Raw genomic sequence first — 12002 nt, forward strand, 5'->3', positions numbered from 1 at the left:
GAGGATCACCTGAGGTCAGGAATTCAAGACCAGCCTGGCCAACATGGTGAAACCCTGTCTCTACTGAAAATACAAAGACATTAGCCAGGCGTGGTGGTGCATACCTGTAATCCCAGCTACTCGGGAGGCTGAGGCAAGAGAATTGCTTGAACCCCGGAGGAGGAGGTTGCAGTGAGCCGAAATCATGCCATTGCACTCAGGCCTGGGCAACAGAGCGGGACTCCATCTTAAATAAATAAATAAATAAATAAATAAATAAATAAATAAATGAAAAGATGTTAAACGCCTTGCAGGTGCCGGCACCTAATATCAGTGATTGTTATACCTGCAGGCAGGACCGGGGTGTGATGCTGTTTACAACTGGTTCTCGAGAAAGGTTGACGGTGGTCTGATTTGTATCATTTGTTGATCTCTGTGACTTAAATATTCTCATCATGGCTGACTTCATGCCACCAATGTGGCATCGTTTCTGATCACTGGAGTTAGGAAGAGATGTGCACAGCTAGCCCTGCAGGCCAGCTGGACCCAACTCCAGCGTATCACTGGTAAGACTTCGAACCATGGGCCGGGTACGGTGGCTCAAGCCTGTAATCCCAGCACTTTGGGAGGCCGAGGCGGGTGGATCACGAGGTCAGGAGATCAAGACCATCCTGGCTAACATGGTGAAACGCCGTCTCTACTAAAAATACAAAAAAATTAGCCAGGCGTGGTGGTGGGCACCTGTAGTCCCAGCTGCTGCGGAGGCTGAGGCAGGAGAATGGCGTGAACCTGGGAGGAAGAGCTTGCAGTTAGCCGAGATTGCGCCACTGCACTCCAGGCTGGGCCACAGAGCAAGACTCCATCTCAAAAAAACAAACAAAGAAACAAACGAACGAACAAACAAACAAAAGACTTTGAACTATGATCACAGAAGCTAGAGCATGAGGGGCCTGAGCTGGACCAGTATGAGTCAGAGAGAAGGAACAGCCATGGACTGGGATGGCAGATAGACCCCACCAGGCCCCAGCCACACCCCCTAGGCAGGTGAGGATGGAGTGGGTTCGACTCAGGCTGCCCAGCTGTTCTTCCTGTTCTCATGCCCCTAAGCACACACAAGCATGATTGTGCATGGAGAAGGCAGGGCACATTCTCCCAAAGTGACACCTTTTCACAATTTCATGAAAGTTACATGTTGATGTCTGATGGGTAAGCCTATGAATCAAAGAGACTGGAAGAAGCACCCAAGACTCAATGGAGACATCAGTGGTTGGAGAGTGAGGAATACGAGGAAAATATTTAGATGGATGCTCTTGAGTCCTTGCCAGCCAATGGCATGGCCCCATCCTTGGGCTCCCTTCTCCTGATGTTAGAACTGTACCAGGTTTCTTTCTGCTGGGGTGTCCATCCAGTTTGCCCACAGAGGCTTCAGAGTTCCGCTTCTGCCTTTTTGGCCAACAAGGCTGCACAGAACTGCCCAGATAATAGCTCCTTCTTGCTAATAATAATTCCACAACAGCTCCTGTGTACCAAGGGTGTGTGTGTGTGTGTGTGTGTACGTGTGTACACACATGCACATGTGCCCAGCCTGGCTTACGATCTCACTAAAGCCTCAAGCCCTCCGGGAAGCTGGGACAGTCATAACCCCATTGCACAGACAGAAAAAAACAGAGGCTGGGAGAGCCTACGTAGCAGGTGTAGGTGGGCCAGCTGTAGCGGAGGCAGGAATTGAGCCCAGCCCTAGCCCAGAGGTACTGTCAGTACTAACTGTGGCTCATGATTGGCCGTGGCTGGCTCAGAACTGCCCGGACACAGCCTGACTCACAGACACCTTTGCATTACACATCCTTACAAAGCATCGAGTACCTGCTAAGTGTCCATCCCCAAGGGGCTTATAGCCTGGAGGGGGAGATGGCAGTGAAAACAGATCATCCCTGCAATTGTGATATTACAGGATCCCTGAGGAAAGACATGAAGAGCAGCCCTTGGGACCTACAGCCTGTGCCATAAATGATTTGTTGCTCTGCCACCTTCCCTCTGCCTTGTGGGTTCCTGAAGGGCCGGCCTGAGTTTTACTTCTCTCTGTGTCTCCAGAGCCTGGCACAAGTCCCAGCACATAGTAGGTACTCAGTAAACAAGTGTTGTTTTCAGCTTATAACCCTGGTTTGTGGTCTTTTCATGGCTATAAAGATGTATCATACAAACACATGTGTGCTCATGGAGACAGTCGTTCCTAGGCTCAGACACAGGCTCCATGGGGCACACACACTACAGCCCAAGTCCAGGCATTTGGTGACACACAGACCCCCATTGCTCCCCCATGGATATCTACATTCCTGGGCAGCCCCACAGCTGGTCCTGGGTCCACACGTTCACACAGGTATGCAAGAGAAGCATTCTTAGATATCCACATGCAGCTACCTGTCTCCATTAACCAGCCCAAGGCAGCCAGCACTCAGGACTGGAGCCCTCTCCTCCTCTTGTGCACACACGCACATGCACACACACACCACACTTTGGAAATCACAAACATGATGAGGCTGAAAGCTGTCCTACGGCCACACCAAATCTAGCTCCAGGATGTCTGCAGACCTCTCCTTCCTCTTCCTGGCACCTGCTCTCGGGCCAGCCCACCCTGCCTGAAGCAAACCCTCAGGAACCATCTGTCTTTGGCTGGCTCCAGATCTCCTGTGCCTCCTAAGTGGAAATGCAGTTTTCCAGGCTGGCTCTCTCCTCTAATCCCCTCAAACTGCACTGGAAATGAACTCTGGAACCAACAGGAAGTGGAACAGATGATGCCCCAGCAGCTCCGAGGGAAGGTGCCCATGATGACCGGAGACACAGCTGCCCAGGAGGGCTGGTCCTGGGGAGCCCAGACAGGACTGGTGTGGCTGTGGGCTCACCTGTCCCTCTCCCTGTCCTTCACCATCCTCCCTGTGACCTGGCCTTCTTGCCATAGCCTTATGATAACTGGCTCTGTCCTGACCACTCCCATCAGTCCTAGCCCCACATATTTGAACTGTATTGCAATGCCTTTGCAACATTCCACTAGCATTGACTCTGGAGCAGTGCGAGGTAATGTGTGGGTCATGATTCTCCCCATCATACAGATGAGGACACTAAAGTCCAGAAAGATGAATGACTTCCTCAAGGTCATAGAACTCACTAGCTCTCGCTGGATGGGAGACTTGATTTTTCTGGAACACCAGACTGAAATAGGACTGAAGCTGAATGGGGAAAGTGGGCTTCAGAATCCCTTCCAGGGAACTCACAGCCATGCCTGAACATGACAGAAAAGGGGGCAGAGAAGGACACCAAAATGTTAACAGTGGCTGCCTTGGAGGTTGGGAGTGTGGGTAAGAAGCAGTTTTATCCTCCTTGCATTTTCCTAGTTTTCTATGACAAGCATGTTTGACATAATGAAAAAAATTACTGAAAGTCGGGAGGAGACAAATACATAACAATGAATCTCCAATGGTGGAACTTCAAGCATTTGCAGGAAAGGTATTTGGGAGGCGCAGGGCAGTATTTCCGGACTGGAGTCCTCTGTGACCTTCACTCATCTGTCCTTCTGCAGGAAGCGCCCCTGTCCTATCTTGGGGCGCTCACTCCAGAGCTGGCAGAGCTCACCACTCCTCATGGCACTTCCAGTTTGAGGCCTTCTCACTTCCGTTCCTCCCTCCCTCCTTCTTCTTCCTCACAGAACACTTTGAATTGTCTTGTGGGGAGAGTGTGGGACTGACCTTCTCTTGCCCCTTGCCTGTCCAAGGCCATTCTCCAGCCCTTGATCCAGCAGCATCTTTGAGTTCCGTCAAGGCAGGCTGAATGCAGAGAAGCAGCCCTTTGGTGTCCCCCCACCCAGCCATGCTTCTGTGGCCAAGGGCAGCTGGCTTTCTGCTGGAACCCCACCTTGACTGACGACTCCTGCCTCTGCCCACTCACCACGTTGGTTCTACAACCTTTATTGGCACAACTGTACTTTGTTCCAGTGCCTATGTTGATATACACTGTCCTTGAGTTTGGGAGATTAGGATCCCTGCTATGTGTAGATTGTAGACACCTCAAGATCTGAGACCCTGTCCCCTGTTTCTTTTCTATCCCACACATCCTCCCATAGTGGTACTGAGTTTCAGCCCACAGTAAAAAGATTGTTAAATAACTGAATTAATGAATGAATAACTGAATGAATAAACATTGGACCCTGGAAGGTCTGACCTGACTTATCGATGGCTACAAACACTGCCCCAGATTTTATAATGTTCATGAGAGACAGGATGAGCCATCTGTACTGACATGGTTGAAACTAGCAGGAGTGCTTTGAGCAGTCCAGTTCTGTCTAGCAGTTATAGGTAAGTAGTGACTTGAAGGGGAAACCTCAATTTCAGATAACATGGTCGGGCGTGGTGGCTCATGCCTGTAATCCCAACACTTTGGGAGGCTAAAGTGGGTGGATCACCTGAGATCAGGATCACCTGAGATCACCCTGGCCAACATGGTAAAACCCCATCTCTACTAAAAATACAAAAATTAGCTGGGCATGGTGGCAGGCGCCTGTAATCCCAGCTACTCAGAAGACTGAGGCAGGAGAATCACTTGAACTCAGGAGGCGGAGTTTGCAGTGAGCGGACATCGCACCACTGCACTCCAGCCTGGGGGACAGAGCGAGACTTGACCTCAAAAAAAAAAAAGGCCGGCACTGTGGCTCACGCCTGTAATCCCTGCACTTTGGGAGGCCAAGGTGGTTGGATCACGAGGTCAGGAGTTTGAGACCAGCCTGGCCAAGATGGTGAAACCCATCTCTACTAAAAATACAAAAATTAGCCAGGTGTGGTGGCGGGCACCTTGTAGTCCCAGCTACTCAGGAGGCTAAGGCAGGAAAATCGTTTGAACCCGGGAGGCAGAGATTGCAGTGAGCCAAGATCGCACCACTGCACTCTAGCCAGGGTGACAGAGCAAGACTCTGCCTCAAAAAAAAAAAAAAAAAAAAAAAAAATCAGATAACTCACTACATTGTCCCCATGAGTGGACTCACCTGTCCCCACAGGTGACATATATGTCCAAGCTCTGCTTGGGCACTGGGCTCAGCATGAATATAATCCCCACCCCAGCCCTGGTTACCACTTTTAGGAGCATAGAACACAGTGAGCTGACCTGGAGGCCAGGAGATGGCTGGGCAGGTGGCACGGAGCATCAGGCCATTCTGTCTTTAACCACTGTGAAGTCCCCTAAGGGCAAAGCACTAGCGAAAGACTCTACACTGGGGTGTTTTACAACAGAAAAGGGTTCCACACAGGGCACAGCTATGGATACTGCTCAAAAGAAGGAGGAAGGAGGCCAGGCACTGTGGCTTACACCTGTAATCCAAGCACTTTGGGAGGCCAAGGCAAGTGGATCATCTGAGGTCAGGAGTTCCAGACCAGACTGGTCAACATGGTGAAACCCCGTCTCCACTAAAAATACAAAAAATTAGCCAGGGGTGGTAGTGCATGCCTGTAGTCCCGGCTACTCAGGAGGCTGAGGCAGGAGAATCGCTTGCACCTGGGAGGCAGAGGTTGCAGTGAGCAGAGATCCCACTATTGCATTCTAGCCCTGGGGCAACAAGAGCAAAACTCCATCTCAAAAAAAAAAAAAGAAAAGAAAAAGAAAAGAAAAGAAAAGAAGAAAGGAAGGAAGGAAGGGAAGGAGGGAGGCAAGAAAACAACTTTCTTAGGGAAAAGAAGTTAAAAAAATAATGCCATAATTTACTATAAATAAAATCCTATAGATTTGGGTCTGCACAGAGGCATTCTCAACATTTTTTAGTTTGTTTTCATCTGGGTGAGTTCTTGCTCTCTAAAAGGAAGGATGAGAGGAAAGGGGTCCCATCTTGAAGTTCGTAGGTGCCTGGAGGAATGCAATTCCTTTGCAGTTAGTTTTAGGAGTCAGCCACCACCAGACCATTTCCTCCAGGTCATATTATCAGAACTGCAGGTACAAATAAGTTTGCAGGAAGTGCTCATTAACCATGTCCTGACTAGTAGACAGTTGGACCACAGCATGTTTTCCTGAACTCAGGGTAGGACTGCAGTGGCCCAGCCAGATGTTTTTCTTTAAACAAAAGAGAGACTCGAACCTTGGTTTATCTCTGGGAAGCAGTGAGCTGAGTGTTAACTTATTAAAAAAAAAAAAAAAAAAAAAAAAAGGTGGCTAACTCCACCTCACTGCTTATTTTCCATTTTATATAAAGTATAAGGCTGGATACAGTGGCTTATGCTTATAATCCTAGCATTCTGGAAGACTGAGGCAGGAGGATTGCTTGAGGCCAGGAGTTCAAGACCAGCCTCGGCAACACAGTGAGACCCTGCTAATACAAAAAAGAAAAAAACGTTTGTCAGGCATTGTAGCACCTGCCTGTAGTCCCAGCTACCCTGGAGGCTGAGATGGGAGGATTGCTTGAGCATGGGAAGTTGAGACTGCAGTCAGCCATGACGCCACCACTGCACTCTAGCCTGTGCAACACAGCAAGAACCCTGTCTTAGAAAACATAATGATAAAGTATGAATATATAATATTCAATTTAACATACTTTGAATAAGCATCTGGTGCTAAACCCTGGAGTAAGAGATAATGAAGTCAGTTCTTGTCCTTGAGGAGCACACAGTTTGTTGGGAAAGACAAATAAATACAGAGAGCATTCTGACATTTCTATATAAGTGTGAACTAGTTATTGAGCACTTACATTGCACCAGGCATTGTTCTAAGTCCTATAAAACTGCTAACCCATTTAATCTTCACAACATTTTACAAATGAGGAAATGGGCACAGAGAAGTCAAGTAACTGGCCAGCTAGTAAGCTTAGAACTGGGATTAGAACCCAGGGAGCTGGTACCAAAGACACATATTTAACCACTGTGCGGCAGTAAAGAGAAGAAAGTACCAAATAAGGCAGGAACCCAGGAAAGAGGACAATCAATTCGTTATTCCAGGTAACAGGTAGCTAAGACAATAGCGACTGAGATGCAACAATGTTTGAGCTAGATTTTGCAGAGTGATTTTTTTTTTCAGTCCTTCTTTCTTCACTTTAACGGATGGAATAGTCCCTCCTAATTAGCCACACAAATGTTTGAAAAGGACCCAAGTTCTCCCACTGGCTGTCATTATAATTATATGGGTTCACCCAAGAAAGCATGCCTTTGCTATATTAAGGTCTACTTTGGTGTGAGAGGAGGTTGAAAAAGTGTTGGGAGCTTAAGGATAGAGAATATTTTACCAGGTGCAGTGGCTCACCCCTGTAATCCCAGCACTTTGGGAGGCCAAGGTGGGCGCATCAAGAAGTCAGGAGATCGAGACCATCCTGGCTAACATGGGGAAACCCTGTCTCTGCTAAAAATACAAAAAAATCAGCCGGGCATGGTGGCGAGCGCCTGTAGTCCCATCAACTCGGGAGGCTGAGGTGGGAGAATGGTGTGAACCAGGGAGGGGGAGCTTGCAGTGAGCCGAGATCACGCCACTGCACTCCAGCCTGGGTGACAGAGTGAGACTCCCTCTCCAAAAAAAAAAAAGAATAGGGAACGTTTTTTAAGCTAGCTAAGCCTTTCCAATCTGCTATTGATTCTGAAATATCATTTTCATCCCCCCCAGCTCCAATATTAATATCTACCCTAGTTTCTTCCTCTCTGATCTTGTCACCCAGGATGTGCCCATCTTCTTCCTCATGAGGGGCCTTCAGTGTCTAATGTGGCCTGGTTGCAATACCACATGTCTCCAATAGGAGTCACTGGCAACAACAGGATCATTTACCTGAGGTTGCATGAAGAGAACTCTGGGTCCTAACTTAAAATTTTGTCTCTGGCTTCCTCTGCGACCTCGGTTTCCTCATCCATAAAATGGATACAAACTGTCTGTCTTCGTCACAGAACAGTGGTGAGAAATGTGAAGATGAATGTGGACACTTCTGGTGTGATTCAGAAGAGGTGCACTGTCTGATTTTCTATTAGCTTCTGTCCAGATGATTTCAAAAAACTAATCATTCCACAGCTACGTTTTGAGCATCACTCACCATGCCAGGCCATCTGTAGGATCCAGGAATTATTTCCATCTTTGCATGAAAGGAGTTTGAATAAAAGTTCAAAGCAGGGTACGGTGGCTCACGCCTGTAATCCCAGCACTTTGGGAGACTGAGACAGGAGGATTGCTTGAGCCCAGGAGTTCGAGACCAGCCTGGGGCACCATAGCAAGATCCCATCTCTACAAAAAAATTTAATAGCTGGGCATGGTAGTATGCACCTCTGGTCCCAGCTACTCAGAAGGCTGAGGCAGGAGGATGGTTTGAGCCCAGGAGTTTGAGGCTGCAGTGAGCCGTGATCGCGCCACTGCACTCCAGCCTGGGCGACAGAGGGAGACCCTGTCTGAAAAACCAAACCAAACAAATAAATAAATATTTAAAGCAAACTGTAACCCTGAGGTGGTAGAGCCGCAGCCCCTGCCCTGGGAATGATATTGGGGCGTGCAACAGTGGTGTATCTACCTCACCTGTGGCTGGAAGGCTCTCCTGACCAATAACTCATCTCTTCCTCACACAACCCAGTTTGTGCATGAAGAAACTGAGGCACAGAGAGGCGAAGTGACCTGCCCAAGGACCTAGATACCAGCAACTTCCCAAGCCTATAATCCCAGAACATGGAGTGGGAAGGGGCGGTGTCAGAAGGCAAGTGGTGGGAGCGGACCGGGAGGGATGGAGGGGGAGGCCTCCCGGGTCCCCAGGCCAGCCCAGGCCGTGCCGATGGCGCCACCGCCGCCAGCCTTCTGCAGGAGCGCCCCCTGCCGGTCAGCGCTGCTTGCGGTGGCCGCGGACGTTGGAGGACGCTCGGCGCAGCAGGGGCTGTCCTCCCGCGGACCAGAGACCCCCCCACACCGCAGAGGAGAGCAAGAAGGGCCCTGCGGGGTCGGCCTACCCCTTCACTTTGCACACGGCAAACGCGGAGCTCAGAGGAGGACGTGGTTGCTCAAGGTCTCTCAGCTGGATGCGGGCTTCCCCGTCCACCTGCCTCACACTGCAGAGCCTCCATCTCCCCTGCCTCCATCTACCCCGCACTCCCGAGTCCAGAGGGTCCTTTCCTCCCGGTCCTGCTCCCAGCCAGCCCCTAAACACCCCACCAGCCCCGTCTCCTCAAGGAACCCTCTGGCATTGCAGCCCCCAGCACTCCCTTCTCCGAAGCCCTGTTGCTTAACCCACTCTCAATTTGGGACATGGCTTAGTTGGCCTGTTGGCACGACCTTGAGGACCAGGGAGGGGCCTCTTTCTTTCGGATTCTCCACCCTCCCGCCCAGAGGTGCCTGGGACAGGGCTGAACTCTTAACTCTCACTCGGGGATGAATATTGATGCCTGACTTTTCTTCTTCCCACTGGGAAGCCTCACAGCAGTGTCTCTGGTCCTGGACTGCCAGGATACCTAGGCTGGCCTTTTGGCTTTCCTTCCTAGCTGAGTGACCTTGGGCAAGTCCCTTACAATCTCTCAGAGCCTCCGTTTCTCCGAATGTACATAGGGAGAAAGCTGTTCTTTGGGCTGCTTGTGAAGATTAAATGAAATCATGTGTGTAGTGTTCCTGGCACATAGTAGGTGCTCAATAAATGGTAAATTTGATTTGTCAGGCCTCCAAGGAGACTTGTCTGTCAGCACCCTCTTTCCTAGGGATGAGCCTTCTGACCTGAATTCTCCCACCCTCTGCCTCCTGTTGGAAGTAGCCTCGGGAAAGGGGTTCCATGGTGATTACACAGGGGCACAGGAAAGGAGAATGCAGTTGGAAAACAGAACCGGCTGCTTTCTTCCTCCACTACTACTCACACCTACTTCCTGAGGCTTAGAATTTACAGCCTGCAAAGGGCTAATATCCAGAATCTACAAAGAACTTAAACAAATTTACAAGAAATAAACAACCCCATCAAAATGTGGGCAAAGGATATGAACAGATACTTCTCAAAAGAAGACATTTATGCAGCCAACAGACATGAAGAAGTGCTTATCATCACTGGTCATCAGAGAAATGCAAATCAAAACCACAATGAGATACCAGCTCATGCCAGTTAGAATGGCGATCATTAAAAAGTCAGGAAACAACAGATGCTGGAGAGGATGAGGAGAAATAGGAATGCTTTTACACTGTTGGTGGGAGTGTAAATTAGTTCAACCATTGTGGAAGACAGTGTGGCGATTCCTCAAGGATCTAGAACTAGAAATACCATTTGACCCAGCGATCTCATTACTGAGTATATACCCAAAGGATTATAAATCATGCTACTATAAAGACACATGCACACATATGTTTATCGTGGTACTATTCGCAATAGCAAGGACTTGGAATCAACCCAAATGTCCATCAATGATAGACTGGATTAAGAAAATGGGCCGGGCATGGTGGCTCATGCCTATAATCCCAGCACTTTGGGAGGCCGAGGCGGGCGGATCACGAGGTCAGGAGATCAAGACTATCCTGGCTAACACGGTGAAACCCCATCTCCGCTAAAAATATAAAAAATTAGCTGGGCATGGTGGCAGGCACCTATAGTCCCAGCTACTCAGGGGGCTGAGGCAGGAGAATGGCATGAACCCGGGAGGCAGAGCTTGCAGTGAGCTGAGATCATACCCCTGTACTCCAGCCTGGGTGACAGAGTGAGACTCCATATCAAAAAAAAGAAAAAAGAAAAGAAAAGAAAAGAAAATGTGGCACATATACACCATGGAATACTATGCAGCCATGAAAAGGATGAGTTCATGTCCTTTGCAGGGACATGGATGAAGCTGGAAACCATCATTCTCAGCAAACTATCACAAGGACAGAAAACCAAACACTGCATGTTCTCATAGGTGGGAACTGAACAATCAGAACACATGGACACGGGGCAGGGAACATCACACACCGGGGCCTCTTGGAGGCTGGGGGACTGGGGGAGGGAGAGCATTGGGAGAAATGCCTAGTGTAAATGATAAGTTGATGGGTGCAGCACATCAACATGGCACATGTATACCTATGTAACAAACCTGCACGTTGTGCACATGTACCCTAGAACTTAAGGTATAATAAAAAATATATACATATATTTTATATATATCAAGAATTTACAGCCGGTTCATGGCAGTCATGGCTGCCTTGATGCCTGTGTTGTGCTACAGTCATACGGCTTTGGGGCCCAGTGGCATCTGCCATACCTCCTGATGCAAGTGTCTGAGAACAAAGGGGACACCACACCAGTGCTAGCTGGACCCGCCCAGGGCTAAGGGTGCCAAGGGTCAGGTACCCACAGCTAGCCCATTGGCAGTGGCCACAAGGACAGAGTGTATGCTGGGTCACATGGCCACAGACAGACTAGCATGAGCTCAGAGCTAATAGAATAAGCATTCCATAAACGTAACAATCATATTTGAAACTCTTGGAAATTCACTTAAAATTCTTTAGAGGCGCCAGGCGCGGTGGCTCAAGCCTGTAATCCCAGCACTCTGGGAGGCCGAGACGGGCGGATCACGAGGTCAGGAGATCGAGACCATCCTGGCTGACACAGTGAAACCCTGTCTCTACTAAAAAAAATACAAAAAACCAGCCGGGCGAGGTGGCGGGCGCCTGTAGTCCCAGCTACTCGGGAGGCTGAGGCAGGAGAATGGCGTGAACCCGGGAGGCGGAGCTTGCAGTGAGCTGAGATCCGGCCACTGCACTCCAGCCTGGGCAACAAAGCAAGACTCTGCCTCAAAAAAAAAAAAAAAAAAAAAAAAAAATTATTTAGAGGCCAAGTGCGGTGGCTCACACCTGTAATCCCAGCATTTTGGGAGGCCGAGGCGAGTGGATCACCTGAGGTCAGGAGTTCGAGACCAGCCTGGCCAACATGGTGAAAGCCTGTCTCTACTAAAAATACAAAAACTAGCTGGGTGTGGTGGGCACCTGTAATCCCAGCTATTCAGGAGGCTGAGGCAGGAGAATGGCTTGAACTCGGGAGGTGGAGGTTGCAGTGAGCCAAGATCACTCCACTGCACCCCAGCCTGGGTGACAGAGTGAGA

This window comes from Macaca fascicularis, chromosome 16, assembly GCF_037993035.2.
Source record: "Macaca fascicularis isolate 582-1 chromosome 16, T2T-MFA8v1.1".
Taxonomy (NCBI): Eukaryota; Metazoa; Chordata; class Mammalia; order Primates; family Cercopithecidae; genus Macaca; species Macaca fascicularis.